The sequence below is a fragment of the Jaculus jaculus genome, chromosome 7 (assembly GCF_020740685.1).
Source record: "Jaculus jaculus isolate mJacJac1 chromosome 7, mJacJac1.mat.Y.cur, whole genome shotgun sequence".
Lineage (NCBI taxonomy): Eukaryota > Metazoa > Chordata > Mammalia > Rodentia > Dipodidae > Jaculus > Jaculus jaculus.
This window is the reverse complement of record NC_059108.1, coordinates 119,636,855-119,653,096: the sequence shown is the minus strand read 5'-3', so window position 1 is coordinate 119,653,096 and position 16,242 is coordinate 119,636,855. Positions and strand designations below refer to the sequence as shown.

General features: G+C 43.7%; 1 protein-coding gene across 1 annotated transcript in view; it reads left to right on the top strand.

Moving 5' to 3' along the window:
* Positions 1–473: 473 nt before the first annotated feature.
* Sptb (spectrin beta, erythrocytic) overlaps positions 474–16,242 on the top strand; it is a 147,066-nt gene continuing 131,297 nt past the window's right edge. Inside the window, exon 1 of the mRNA XM_004649261.2 lies at positions 474–577. The gene's annotated coding sequence lies outside the window, so the exon portion shown is untranslated. The remainder of the gene's footprint in view (positions 578–16,242) is intronic.

Below are 16,242 nucleotides of genomic sequence, written 5' to 3'. Positions count from 1 at the left end.
TTGCGTCCCGTGAGGGCGCAGGGCGGGAAAAGGCTGGAGGGCTCATGTTCGCTACCAAGGCTCGCAGCACCCCTCCACCCGCACTCCGGGGCGCACGCATTAGGCCCGAGTTGCCGAGCGGAGCCTTCATTCCCGCCGCAGGGAGCTCGGGGTGGCAGGTTCGGGATGAGGGACCGGGAGGGAAGACGGAGGCGCTTTCCCCGCCTTCGCCCCCCAACCTCCGGGAGGGAGGCGGTGGAGGCTGGGCAGGTGCGGCCCCCTTCCCCGGCGAGCGCGGAGGTTGATTGGCAGGTGCGGGAGTGGGTGGGGAAGGCGGGCCTGGCGCTGCGGGGAGGCTGCGGGCCCCGCCTCCCCGCCTCCCCGCCCCCGCCGCGGGACTATCTGGTCCCGGCAGCAGCGATGTCCCCCGGCAGGAATGTCCCTCCTCAGATAATGTTATTTATATCTCTGGGCGGGTCCGTGGCTCGGCAGCACCAGGCGCCCGGCGGCCGCTGTGCCAGGAGCCCCGAGCTGCCCTCCTCCCCCTGCGCCGCCACCCCCCGGGCTCGGGGCGGCCGCCGCTTCTGCCCCAGCGCAGGTGAGTCCCGGGAGGGCCCGGCGGCGGCCCCGGGGAGCTGGCGAGGGTGGGTGGGCGGATGGCGAGGGTGCGCGCGCGGCGTCAGCGCGCAGGGGTCCGGGAAGACCCCGGGGGGACGAGTGACGTGTGGGGCCCAGAGGACCCGGGATGTGGGGGTGTGTGTGCGCGCAAGGAGGGGAGGGGTCCCGGACGTGGAGTGTGAGCGGTGCGGAGCTCCGGAGGGCCTGGCGGCTGCGGCAGGCGTCATCCTGGGACGCGGGAAGCCGAGCGGGCTCCCGAGGCGCGGGGCGCTCGCGTTTGGAGAGCCTGGAGGGTCAGCCCGGGCGCGCTGCCACCCGGTTCCAGGGGAAGGACCCCAGCTTGCGATCCCGAGGGGCGGGGGAATCTTGTCTGTCTGTCGCTCTGCTCCCGGTGCCTCCCGTGGCCCCAAGGCGGGGCAGATCCCTCTTCTGCAACTTGACTGCGCTTACCCCTGGCCTGCCCAGATCCTGGGCAGGGAGGACAGGGTCAGGGCAGCGGAGGGCGCTGGCCAGGGTGGCCCGGTGTGGACAGAGAAAGGAGAGATCCTAGTGTCACCGAGTCATAATTCAAGGACCCCACCATCCAGCGCCCTCCTCTCTGAGTTTTCCTTCACCAAGCGTCTACTGTCCATTGTACTGTACCCTCGGGGCCAATTCCAGCAACTTTGGCCCCAAGAAAGAGCAGAAAGTGAAGGAAATATGAGCTTTACCACAATCCTTAAGTCCCGCCAACTCCTCCAGACTTCCCAAGGGCGGCGGGGGGGCGGGGGGGGGAATAGCTTCTGGGCTCGAGTACTGTTTCCGTGACAACAAGCCTCAGGTAGGGCCTTGATTTATAGCCTATTAATATCCCAACCACTGTTTTCAGTGAGCAATTAGAGGTTCCAGGAGTTAATAACATCCTTAACTCATTGAAGGAAAATGAAAATAAGTCACTGAATTTTTTTTTTTTTCTGCAAATTTTAAATGCTTCTGTCAGGCTGGGGTGGCAGAATCTATGACAGTCTCTTGCACTGGGAACTTCAGTGAGGAGAGGCCAAGTTGTCACCTGGAGGTAGGAGGCAACCACGCAGAGCCCATGCTTGTATCACTCAACACGTACAGTTCAGTTTCTAAGGAAGATTGTTCTGATAGCTCCTGTATGAGAAGAGTCTACAGATCAAAAATTTCAAGCATATCTAACTGTTCAGTAGCCTCTCTTTCTATTCACGAATGGCTCCCACTTTTACTCTAGAATTCCCTCCTTTAACTGTTCTCCCCCACTATGACTTAAGGCGAATATATATATATATATATATATATATATATATATATATATATATATATATTCCAAGATCAGGCGTCTTTGCTCTTGCAGTGAGCCATGGGCTTCAGAATGCCACGTGAAACTCTTATGAGGGCAAAATGTTTGCTAATGCACCCTGAATGCCCAGCGCCTTGCACAGCTAGGCGTGGATTGGTTCAGAGGCTCATAGGCTAGCCAACAAAAGGGATGTTAAACGAACATTGTGGAAGGGCCCACCGACCTTAAAATAAACTGACTCCAAAGGTGGACCAGTTATACAGTTTTATCAAGCTCTAGATTCTAGAGTGAACCGCAGTTTTGTAACATACCCCCTCTGTTGTGAAAATGGGACCCTTTTAGCTGCTACTCCTGGCTGTATCGGAGGCCTAGTGGCAGTGGCTGGGGTGAGCCAACCCTGTTAATCTTGAGTTCTCGGAAGACTTAGAGTCCACTCACGGAATTGAAAGCACCCGAAAACTCCCAGGCATTCAGGCCGGGCCTTGTAGCACAGGCATATCAGGTTTTAGTGGGTGGCTTGCCTGGCGGAGAGCTGCGATACCGCCTCTTGCTCTGGTCATTACTTCTTCCAAGTGTTCTGAAGGTGTCCCGTGGCGGAGCACTTGCTGCAGAGTTAGCTTGGGAGTAAAAGCATGGCAGGAAGCCGACTTCTACCTGGAAGCATATTTGGTGAAATAAACATGACTATTTCAGGCAAAGTAGGTGTGAAAGAAAGTTTTGAGCGAAAGTCAGACAGTCTGCCACAGTTTTGCAAACACTTTTTTTCATAAATAAGAACAGTAATAGCTTTTGTTTATCTCTTATGTGCCAATGCCTGCCTGGATGCATGGTTAATCCTTGTTGGAACGAATAGGAGAATGAGTAAATGAACGCTCAGAGTTTTCTTTATATTATCCTGTTTGATTGTCAGCAGTGCAAGGTAGCTCATATTAGCATTTTAAAGAGAAGAAACAGGTTCAGGGAACTAAATAACTTGCTCACATCACACAGCTGATAAGAGATGGGGCCAGGATTCAAGCTCAGTTGTTGGCTTCCACTGTCTTTTTAAGATTAGCCACTCGACGGGATATAGAAGAACAGGTTGGAAAGATTTGCTTGTAGCATTGTCTTTAAGCTTCACAATATTCACTCCTTGGGCCTTGGATAAATAATTCTGCTTATATCAAAGAAGCTTAAAAAATATTGCCTGAAGGCAGCATGGGGCATTCATTTGTTCAGAGATTTTCAGCCTTGCCTATTATTTTCAGGTCATTGTTTCAAGGGCAGTACTATAATTTTGGCAGAAATCAAAGCATAGATTTTTTTTTTAAAACAGATTTTCCTTTCAGTCGTGGAAGTGGCCAGGAGGGCTTGATGATGCATAGGGACAGTGGGATAGGACAGAGAGTGGCTATAAAAAATTCATGAGGCAAACGGGATTGGAGTTGGAAGGGATCTTGGAGGTCACTGAGTCCAGCCTTTTTTTTTTTTTTTTAATTAACTTGCTTACAGGTGAGACTTAGCTGTAAACTTACCTGGTCATTTATATAACTTACTTCTTATCATCCAAATCCATTCCTCTTCTCCTCTATTCATGTCAGTGTGGTTTATTTCCTGAAGCTCTGTCCATTCAAACAACTAAGGTTTTCTTTCCTTTGGGCAATATTAGGTGGTGACAGATGTTAATACCTAATACTTTCAGCTTAGTGAAATCTAAAATAAGCAAAGAGAAAGAAAAAGTCTTAAGGATAGGCAGAAGAGAAGACATCTGTGAACACTAGATGCTAAACTGCACTCTCCCCATTGCTTGTTAGGTGTACAGATATACACATTATCACACAAAAGCGATGCATAATCCTATCTCCAGACAGTACAGAACTCAAGATAAGTAATTATGAGGCATTTCTAGGGGGAGAAGGAAAGAGCTTTTGGAAACAAGCACCTTTAACCACTGAGCCATCTCTCCAGCCACAAGGGAAGATCTATTGGGACTGTCAGATACCTTTTTAATCTAAATTGATTATTGTTTAAAGTTGAATATTGTTTAAAAGTTAAGCATGCTGGGCATGGTGGCACGCACCTTTAACCCCAGCACTCAGGAGGCAGAGGTAGGAGGGACTGCCATGAGTTTAAGGCCACCCTGAGACTACGTAGTGAATTCCAGGTCAGCATGGCCTAGAGTGAGACCCTACCTCAAAAAACAAAAATCAAAACAAAACAAAAAAATCTGTCTAAAAAAAAGTCTGTCCCAATAAAGTAGGAAATAAACACGACCAGCAGGAAGTTCCAAGTGTAATCACATATACTTATTCCTTATCCATAATGTTTTTTCATCACTTAAGAATTGTAGATTAACATGTATTAACTGAGTTGGGAAGATCAGAAATGAAAGTAACTGTGATGTGTGGGCTGATGTGAAATTTGATTTTATAATGATGGTTGGCAGGGAGGTCCATGGATACTGGACTATGAAACCATGCCGACATGATAGGCCAAAAATATTTGCAAAGAGGTATTTAACTTTCAGAGTAGTTTGTACTGACTAAGTTGGTCTTTATGGATAGCTCGTTGATTACTCCTCAGTTGTGGAGAAGGAATCTGGGAGGAAAACATGTGCTTTTCTGTACACCAGAATCATCACACTGCATTTTCTGGGGCTAACAGACATACCTCTTTTTTTCTGACAACTCAGGAGGTGAAGGAGGGCTCTGGAGATGGCGATAGAGCTCAAAGGGGAACGTAGGGGCCAGTCTGGAGAGTTCACATCAGATCTGGCTCCACTCACTGAATAGTCAACTCCCCTTGGTAAATATTTAGAAAATGTCATCGCATGTTTCCCTTTGTTGCTGGGCTTATTTCTTAATTCGCAGCCAAGCGATCCAAGCTCTTCCATTTTCATTCAGCCTTATCCGAACATCAAACCACGAGGGGATCGCTGGCCTTGCAGCTCTCAGAGTTGAAAAGCTGAAGGGTAGTCCCAGGCAGAATGCTACCTTCATGAGTTGTTTGGCTAGTTGATGGCATTCCCAGACCCCCGCTTGTTTGCCCTTCCCTTCTTAGCTGCAAGAAATATTACAAAGCTGTCTTCTTCCCATCTCAACAAGGCTTTCTCAGGCTTTGCCACAGGGTTTTATTTCCGTTATATCTGTGCAGACCTGGCTGAGGGTATAATTAAAGGACAATTAAAACTCAGGCATATATCATGTTAGCAGTGGGGGCAAACGAAGGCTTTCTTTCTTTCATTTAAATGCTATAAATTTAGCAAGTGAATAGGCACAAAGCTAGGGGGGAGAAAGCGACTGTGCACTGAGCTGGGCTCAGATCTTTCAGGATATTTATGAAAAATAATATATAACAGGGCACCTTGACAGTTAAAGAACAGTAATTGCTTTGAATTATAGTCAATTCAGAAGTTTCCACCATTGTGGAAGCAGCAGAAACTTGGATAATCCTGAAAATGAATAAGTTGAAAATCATTTCTGTTTGTACCAGACTTAAATATGGGCTTGTCTCATGTGAGAATTCATAGTGCTTCAAAAGAAATAAAGCACAGTTAATAACATCTCTTACGGGGCTGCACGTGGCTCAGTAGGTAGAGTGCTTGTCTTTCATGTACTGTTCCCCGAATTTCATCCCCAGCAGTGACAAAACCCCCTGTGTAGCTCACACCTGTAATCTTGGCATTCTGGAGGCAGAGACAGGAGGATCAGAAGTTCAAAGTCATCCTGAGGTGCATAGTGAATCGGGGCTACTTGAATCTCTGCTTCCAAATTTTTTTTTTTCTCTCTCTCTCTCTCAACTAATGAGAGGCAGAAAGAGGTCTGGGATCTCATTCTGCCCCTGTGTTTGGTTCCTGTCTGTTTCCAGAATATTCAGGAATTGTGAATCAACTGTACCTTCTATCATACTTCCTTAGGAGTACAAAAGGAGGAAAAGGTGGGCTGGGGAAAGTTACTCCTCTGTTGTAGAGAAGGAATCTGGGAGGAAGAATGCATGCAGCTGAGCAGTTAAAGACACTTACTTGCAAAGCCTGTCAGCCTGAGTCCAATTCCTCAGCATCTACACAAAGCTGGACACAAAGTGGGGCAGGCACCTGAGGTTCCTTTGCAGCAGCAAGAGATACTGGTACATACACACACTCATGCAAACAAACAATTAAAAGAAAAAAGGAAGGATCTTTTATAACATTGGCTCCAAGTCATAAAGTTATAGAGAATTAACTGGAAAGACCTGAGGAAGCAACTGAGATTTATCCAAACGAGGCGCTTTGGACACCCACCGTGTACCTTACGCTGCTATTTGCTGGGGACACAGAAAGGGGCCAAGCGGAGATTACCCAAGGAGGCAGACCCTCCGCTCGCTTAGCCACACCCCCAACTCTCTAAGTTATGTCTTTAGATGTGCCTTGTCTTATTTGAACCATCATGAATTCTCATATGTGACACCTTTTGTTTAATTATGGAAGATGTATTTTCAAAGGCAGTAGAAATAAAAGAGAGTAGAAGCAAAGGAGAATAGCTCCAAAGCTGAGTGGGGTAACCTCCCCCAACACAGCTGGGCGGGGTTCCAAGAGAGAAAAATCCTTGGAAATGATTTATGTTTAAGTATGGTATTTAAATCAATATATTTAAGTGTGGTATAAACAGAAGTCTCCAGCTACTGGGGAGGTTAGACCTGCAACTAAGCAATGACTCGATAGCATGCAGGAGAAAATGATGTTCCTGGAGAAAGACCACAGCAGGTAGTTTAGATTCAGGTTAGGGACCCTAGAAGGCTTTTGAAAGCATCTAGAACTTTCCTAATGAAAGAAGGGAGGTTAGATAGAGGATACGAGGTCTGAGTATGTGATGCCCCTAGATGTGCAGAACAGCATGATTACATTAGGGGACAAGGAGCACTTCCATGTGGCGGGAGTGTGACCAGAGGATGCAGGTTGTTTGAGGTCAGTGTGTGAATAAGTTGAGACGTTCACGTTGAAATCATGTTGAAGTACAAGTTTTTAAGTATAGGTATGTGTGGGTGTGTTGGGGGTGTCATCAGATCCTTGTTTAGACACAGGTCCCCAGCAGTGGAGAGAGGATGTGAACTGGAGCTCAGCACTAAATGGACTTGTACAAAGTGTTGATCACCCAGACAACACGTAGTCCCTTCAGTATTCAGGATGCCTTTGTTATCGCCTCATTTTATCTTATTATGATCACATGAAGAGAAGATCCCATTATATCTCTTTTGCAGTTGGAGAAACTGAATTAGAAATATACACAGGTCCCACTAGTGATTCATGGCAGAATGAAACTTCGGTCTGATGTCCTCATTCCACTGGGGGGCGCCTTTTCTAGATCTCCTCTGAGGGGATTGACTCTCCTGGACCTTCTGGTTGATTTCTTTCTTTCTTCATTAGAAATTCCTGTCTAAGTTCATTGGTTTGGGAGAGAAAGATAGGGAAACTGATAGCAGTATTTACTTGTTAGTGTAGCCATAAAATCTCAAGGATGTACCTATAGAATATAACTAATGCTAGAAAACATGAATTTATGGTGCCCAGCAGCATGTCATAGATAAATGATGGGTTTATAGGCTTGTTAATGGATGGCTTAGCTTTTTCAATCCCTCGTGCCAAATTTAATGAGCGCCTTTTGTTTATGCTTCATTATGGACTTCAAAAGAATCTTTTTGCCCAGTGAAATCAATGGCCCCAACTTATGCTTACTTTCATCTCCAACAAATATTTAATTCTCATTGACATGACAGATATATTCTAGGGCCAGGATGTATAGCATGAAAATGAGGGACAAAAGAGCCTCTGATATCATGGAGAGACAGGAATTAAGTGATACAGATGGATATAGATGAATATAGACCATAATCTCATGGTTCTAGAGATGAATGAGATGGTCAGGAGAGGACTCTGATGGGAATGCACGTGATGAAATGAGAGAGGAAGTCCTGGGGTGTCTGGGACTAGAGATTCAGGTTTGAGTTTTAGTTCAAGTAAGATAAGAAGCCACCAGAAATTGTGGACAAGGAAGTGACTTGTTCAGGTTTGTATTTAACGAGGATCTGTTTGGTGTCCCAAGGATTGATTGTGGGGAATGAGGGTAGAATGAGGAGCTCAATGAACGTGACTGTAGCCCAGGTAAGAGGTGATGAATCAGGGCGCCGGAGGGTGGTGGTGAAATGTAGTTGGATTATGGGTATATCTCAGGTACCCTTGAAGGGATTTGGATATGGAGAATAAGAGAAAAAGAGCAAGTCAAGGATGACTGAATTGTTTTTGGCCTGAGCAAATGGAAGAATAAAAAGGTAATTTACTGGGATGGAGATATATTCTATCAAATGTACTCTGGCCTGTTATTTTTTATTTCTGTTTTCATTGAGTTGATTTGGGATCATCTCAGGCAGACTTTTCGTTTAGGCATGCCAAAAAAGAGATGTTTTATAGTGGATGATTCATGGTGTGTCGGTTATGAAGTAAAGCCTTAGATGTGCTATGTACTTGGTTCTGTTCCTCTTAGAGCATTCTCACATCCACACTGTGTGACAGAGATGAAAGAGTGGAGAGGCAAGATTGAAATAGATTTCACTTTGTGATTAGGAACATTTTGAATTTGCTGGTTCAAGCCTGAACATTTTTTATGTTTTCTGAGTTTCATCTTTAAAAAAAAAAAAGAGTTTATTTATTTATTAGAGAGAGAGAGAAGCAAAGAGAGAGAAATAGAAAATGAATGGGTGCACCAGGACCTCTAGCCACTGGAAACAAACTCCAGATGCATGTGCCACCTTGTGTATGTGGCTGTATGTGGGTACTGGGGAATTGAATCTGGGTCATTTGGCTCTGCCAGCCAGTGCTTTAACCACTAAGCCATCTCCCCTCTGGGTTTCATCTTTAAGAAAACTTTTTTATAAAATGAATTCATGTACAAGTTAAAATGCATATTCACATTATACAAGATTATACAATGAAGCCGGGCATGGTGGCGCACACCTTTAATCCCAGCCCTCGGGAGGCAGAGGTAGGAGGGTCGCCATGAGTTCAAGGCCACTTGATACTACATGGTGAAGTCAGCCTGGGCTAGAGTGAGACCCTACCTCGAAAAACCAAAATAATAATATAATAATAATAAAAATTATACAATGCAAATTAAAGGCCTTTGGCTACCATCACCATCTTACTTCCTAGAAGCCACTGCTGTCAACAGTTTTCCATGTATTGCTTAAGAAACTTGCACACACATCTAAGCATTGGCCTGGCATATTTTATTTATTTTTTTCTCCTTCCTTTCTCTTTTTTTTCTCAATTTTTATTAACATTTTGCATGATTATAAAAAGTATCCCATGGTAATACCCTCCCCCCCTAGACTTTCCCCTTTGAAATTCCATTCTCCATCATATCCCCTCCCCCTCTCAATCAGTCTCTCTTTTATTTTGATGTCATGATCTTTTCCTCCTCTTACGATGGTCTTGTGTAGGTAGTGTTAGGTGGCCTGGCATATTTTAAAATCATCCTTTTAACCTAGCAATCATATATATTTGACTTCAAGGTTTGGTATGACTTGGGCAACTTGTCACTCTGTAACCCTCAGATATATCTGTAAGTGGCATGGAGTCCAGCTTTCTGTCGGTAAAGGGTCTCGCTCTCCAAACTGTCCTACACCGAGAACCACACCTCGTATAACACCTTTCTCTAAGCTTCCAGTGTCACTCTTGGTAGAAGTGGAACTCCAAACTCATGAAGTTGATACTTAAGAGCTCTTGTAATTTGACCTCAGTCTCTTTTTCTACCTTATCTGCCCTCCCTTCCCCCCAAAAAACTCTCTGCTGGAACCATCTTTGCCTCTGCTTGCTGAGTCCTAAACATTTCTCTAGATTTGGAGTGGTCTCCGTCAGAACCCGGGTTCAAGGCTGTGCAGTCTTTCTGGGGCACCCCCATCGTGATAGTTCCCTTCTCCACACTTGTTAAAAGGACCATTTGCATGTGTGATTGATTTGAGCACAATTGCAGAACCTCCTTTGCTGTTAATACTTAACTTTGCTCAAGCAGTGTGCCCTTTGGGTCTTACTTTGGGCTGGTTTTGAGTTTGTAATCCTCCCACCTCAGCCCCACCATTGTTGATTATTGGGGTTACAGCTGTGCCTTATGGTTTTTCAAGGTAGGGTCTTTCTTTCTAGGCCAGGCTGACCTGTAATTCACTATGTAGTCTCAGGCTAGCTTTGAACTCACAGTGATTCTCCTACTTCTGCCTCCCGAGTGCTGGGATTAAAGGTGTCCACAACTATACCTGGCTGATAATAAACTCCTAATGCAGAACTAGTTTATAAATTGCAGTTATGAAGCCTTGACCACTATGCATTAGTAACTTTAAAAAGATATTTAACTTAAAGTTTATTTATTTTTTGTTTTTTTTGTTTGTTTTTTGAAATAGGGTCTTGCTATAGCCCATGCTGACCTGGAATTCACTAAGTAGTCTCAGGCTGACCTCAAACTCACAGTGATCCTTCTACCTCTGCCTCCCTGGGATTAAAATATGTACCACCATGCCCATCTGATAATAAACTCTTTTTTGTTTGGTTGGTAGTTTTTGTTTTGTTTTTTGATTTTTCTGAGGTAGGGTCTCACTGTGGCCCAGGATGATCTGGAATTCAGTCTGTAGTTTCAGGGTGGCCTCCAACTTACAGTAATCTTCCTACCTCTGCCTCCCAAGTGCTATGATTAAAGGTGTGTGCCACCATGCCTAGTTTATGATAATAAACCCTTAATGGAAGGAAGTAGTTTATAAGTTGTAGTTATGAAGCCTTGACTAATATATCTGCATATAGGAGTTTAGTTAGTAACTTAAAAAAGATACTTTACTCAAAGTTTCTTAATTGACCTAATGCTTATACTTATTAGTAACTTTTTGTTTGCATTTTTTGCCTATGTGTATATGGTATGTTCATGCATATATGCCTGTTCATATGTGTGGTGTGTGTGCATGAGTATGTGGAAGCCAGAGGTCTATGTCAGGTGTCTTCCACAATTCCTTACCACCTTATTTTTATTTATCTATTTATTTAATTTATTTATTTATTAGAGGGAAAGAGAGAGAGAGGGAGGGAGGGAGAGAGATGTTTTTTGGGCTTCATCTGTTTTAAAAAAAAGTTTGTTTATTTATTTGAGAAAGAGAGAATGAATGGACACACCAGAGCCCCTAGCCACTGCAAAGGAACTCCAGATGCATGTGCCACCTTGTGCATCTAGCTTACATGGGACCCGGCGAATCATACCTGGGTCCTTAGGCTTCGCAGGTAAGTGCCTTAACCGCTAAGCTGTCTCTCCAGCCTGCCATCTTATTTTTGAGACAGTTTCTTACTGAATCTGGAGCGCATAGATTCAGCTAGACTAGCTGGCCAACAGGCCCTAGAGACCCTCCTGCCTGTGCCTCTCCAGTGCTGGGATTACAAACACATGCCACCATGCCAGCTTTAACGTGGGTGTTGGGCATCCAGCTCAGGTCCTCAGTGCTTGGGCAGCAAGTACTTTGCCTACTGTGCCATCCATATCTTCAGCTCTGTATTTCTGGCAAATCTCACCAGGTAGCCCAGACTAGCCTCAAACTCAAAATCCTCCTGCCTTTCCACACCCAACTGCTTATAAGTAATTTTTGAAACATGTGTCTTAGAACTCAATCCCTTATTGAGGTAATGATATCATGTAGGGATTTATAGCTAACCAGAAATTGTCAGACGAGGGGCTGGAGAGATGGTTCAGTGGTCAAGGCGCTTGCCTTCAAAGCTTAACAACCCAGATTTGATTCTGCAACATCCACGTAAAGCCAGATGCATAAAGTGGTACGTGCATCTGCAGTTCATTTGCAATGGCTAGAGGTCCTGGTTCACTCATTCTCTCTCTCTCTGCTTGCAAATAAATAAATAAAAATACTAAAAAACAAAGAAAAGAAAATGTTAGATTATTGCTACCTTTGTAGGGGGCTCCAAAGGTCTCTTTCCCTAGGGAATGGTAACTGGATGCTGCTACTTTGGACAAAGAACTCTTGTCTTTTCTTCAGGTGACATGGCATCTAGTCATGGTGGCCTGGAGTCGAACCCAGGATCTTGCCCTTACTAAGAAGAACATTATCCCTCAGCCACACCTCCAGGCTGGTGTTGCGTCTAGTTGTCAGAAACAAAGTTAGTTTTCACTTCCCCCTAAAGGATGAATAATAGTTATTTAATAGGCACAGAAATCATGCAATTAGAATCTTTTTTCTAAATTATGATATATATATATAATCACATATATATGTATTTTATGTTTTATATATATAAAACATAAAAGTTAGCATTTTAACAATTTTTTAAGTTCAGTGGTAAAATTATGTTTGCATTGCTCTATAGCCATTACCATCATCTAGCTCCAGAAGTTTCCTCATCTTCCAAAACTCTCTGTATCCATTCAGTGCTAACTCCTCTCCCCTCTTCTCCCCATCCACTGATGGACACTGGGTCTCTTCTACCCCTTGCCTGTGATGAATAATGCTGCTATGACAGAATCTCACCATGAGAGAGCAATTACCTCCTCAGGATCCTTTTGGATATCTACCTAGAAATGGAATTGCTGGATCATCATATATTCTATTTTTAATGTTATAAGGAAACCATCCATCAATTTTAATATTTCTCCCCAGTGTTTAACATTTCCAAAATGTATTCATATCCCCTCACCTTTGGGGCCACACTGAACCTGAGAGGTGTCACTTGAGATCACTGTCTTTGAGGGAATAGTTGCCATCAGGGTTCTTGGATGCGTTCATAGAGGAGGTGACCTATTTTTAGGTTGTAGACTCTTAGAGGACAAGCGGATGTTTGCTTGGCCTTGTAGATGATGGAGCCCAAACTCAGGTAGGAAGGTGTAAATATTATGGGATGATGTCAAAAAGTCCTTGAGCTGCATGAAGAGACTCTGGGCTGCTTCCAGCTTCTTTTTCCCTGCTGTTTGCCCTTGGGCAAAGAACCTCCTCTTTGTCTGACCCCCCTCCCAGGGTGTGTGTCCTTAATATTTATTAATATACTCAAATTTTTCCTTACAGATTTCCCTGTGATGAATAAACATTGTGTCATCTTTATCACCTTGCCTGGCAGCCCCTTCCCTTACTGGGTGGCACTAAATGCTTTCTCCTTGTATTGTATTTTCAGGATACAATCCTCATTCCTTTGCTGCAGGATGGGTCATTTTTTCCTTGTGGTTGTCAGCTTGCCTTCCACACCATTTGACCAAACTTGTCTTCTTGTGATAGAAAATTGGGTCTTATTCTTTTTCTTTTCTAGTTTTAAACACATTCTCAGCATAAAACGAAAACAAAACAAAAGACAACCAGGTGGTTCATGCCTGTAATCCTAGCACTCTGGAGGCAGAGGTAGGAGGATCAACTCCATAGTGAATTACAGTTCAGCCTGGGCTAGAATGAAGCCCTATTTCAAAAAAAAACTCCAACAAATACAGGGCTGGAGAGATGGCTTAGCAGTTAAGGTGCTTGCCTGCAAAGCCAAAGGACCAGGTTCAATTCCTAGTACCCACATAATCCAGATGCACAAGGTGGCACATTTGTCTGGAGTTTGTTTGTTTGCAGTGGCTAGAGGCCATTTTCTATCTGCCTCCTTCCTTCCCTCTTTCCTTCCCTCCCAGATAACTAAATAAAATTTAAAATATACATACATACATATATATATATATACATATACATATATATATGTATATATATGTGTGTGTACATACATACATACATACATAAATACATACATATATATATATATATATATATATATATATATATATATATATATATATATATGTATATGTATATGTTTTTTCTCAGTACCTAAAGCCATACTTGGTATAGAGAGGGAAGTGACACAAAAAGTATACATTGATTAAAGAAAGAATGATCTTTGAAATCATGTGTCCCAGAGTTAATGTGTATTTTAACTTGGAAATAAGTGTATCATAACAGTAAATCAGCATTCATTGAGAATGTAGGTTTTATGCTAAAAGCTTTTATGTATATTGATAATGCCATGTCTATAACATTATCATCCTTCTACTGATAAAAATGATCAGTCTTAGAGAAGTTAACTTAACCAACTTACTTGTAAGATTAAAGCTGGACTGGAATCCACATGTGGTTTTGTTCTAGAAGGTTTGGCTTTGAATCACTGGGCCCACCTATAATTGGGTAGACATTGGGTTAACATTATATGGCTCTTAATTCTCAGACATTTTCTCTTTGAAATCCTGCATTTTTAATAGTTTGAAATTGGAGAGGTAATTAATTACATACCTTTGTAGGCTGTTTTATATTTGCAATGATTTAACCTAATAGGCCTGAATCCCCTTATTAGCTTTTAATAAATAATTAATGTTCTGAGTCCCATTTACGACATGGCTCTTTGACATCTGAGGATGGAGACACTAATTAGTACTGCGCAGTGGACCCGTCTGCATAGGCAGTTGTACTGAAACTGCCTCTGAAACAAGCTGGGTTCGGTGCAGTGGCATCTTTCCAGGTTCCACGTCTCACTTTGAAACTAGGCCTTGCCTTGGCCTCTGTGGCCCAGGTTCTCCTTTTTCCCTCATCTTATGTTGCTTATCTCTGATGCTTAGTTTAGGCCTTTCCATTCTAGCAGCTTTGGAGAGAGAGAGAGAGAATAAGAATGGGTGTGCCAGGGCTTCCAGCTGCTACAAACTCCAGACACATGCCCCACCTTGGGCATCTGGCTTACATGGTTCCTGGGGAATCTAACCTGGGTCCTTTGGCTTTGCAAGCAAGCACCTTAACTGCTAAGCCATCTCTCCAGCCCTCTAGCAGCTTTTAATTGCTGGGGTTGCCTCAATCCTGATCACCAGCCTTAATGTCCCTTCTTAGCTCCACATGTGCCTTGAAGCTTTCTCCTGGTTGCTGCCATTGCTTTATCAGGATCTCTCACCATCAGCTTCAGGCCCAATCCTGATCTTTTTGACGTTTTTTTTTTTTTTTTTTTTTTATGTTGTCGCCACCACTCTAAGAGCCTCGACAGCATTTTTATATTTCTTCTTTTGAAACTTTTGTACCCACATAGCTACCAACTACTATCCATTTTTCCTTGAAAAATTTCAAATTTGTCCCTGTCTTGCAGTTTCCACTGGTATGGTTTTTATGTTATATTTGAATAATTGGCCTGAAAGTTTTCACTCTTTTTTCTTTCTAACCCATCCCATATTCTGACCTCAGAATTATTTTTAAAAATGTAAGTCTGGCTAAATCATCTCACCATTTTTAAACTCTCTTTAGTGCCTCAGTGTCAAATCAAGTTTAAAGGGGAAAGGCTGCAGAAGTCATAACCCAGTGGTAGCACACATCCCTAGCATGTGTACCGCCTTGCGTTCATCCTCAGTGAAGAAATAAAGTCTAAGTGGGCAGACAGGACCTTGCAGTCTCTTGTGACCACCCTTCCCAGCTTTATTTCCTCTCTTTCCACCTACCTTGGGTGCTTGTGATGCTCAACTTGACACCCATTCTCCTACCTCTGTTCTAATGCCTTTGTTTCTACTGGTATCTACACCTGGAATGTCTTTCTGCCTTTTCTCAGTCACAGAGTCTTACACATTATATACCAAAGGCTCCACCTAGATGTAAACCTTCCTGAAACCTCATTCTCTCTTTTCTTACTTGAGGAGACACACATTGTCTCCTCTGTCACTTTGTACACTGGTTGTATACAGGAGCTTCTGCTGGGTTGAGTTTCTTTGTCTTTTATTTTCCTTCCTTTTGGTTTTCCCAGGTAGGGTCTTGCTCTAGCTCAGGTTGACCCGGAATTTACTATGTAGTCTCAGAGTGGCCTCGAACTCTCTGTGATCCTCCTACCTCTGCCTCCCGAGTGCTGGGATTAAAGGCATGTGCCACCACGCTGGGCTTGTGTTTCTTAAAGAAGGGACAGTGTTTTGTCCCCATGGGGTCCCTGAGGCCCAACTAAGCCCCTGACTCTTGTGTGGGTGGAACTGAGTGATGGAGAAGGTCGCAGGGATATTCGGCACTGTGCCAATCCAAAATTGATGCCCTATAGAAGTTTTTGAAGAATGGTTAACGGGAAACACCCACTGATGGTGGGTAGGAAGGAGTAAGGGGTGGGGAGGAATGCCTCCGACCCAAATGGAGACTTTTCCCTCCTCGCTATCCCCCAAGTGCGCTCCACTTACTGGAAGGAAACAGCAGCTGATTGGGCATTACATCATCAGAATATTTCTGCCGCTAGAAAACTTTAGGTATTCATCTAGCATTACTGTCCTTCCCACCTCATTTTTCAGCAAATGTTTGAGGCTGACCCTCAGACTATAGTTATGAAAGGTTCT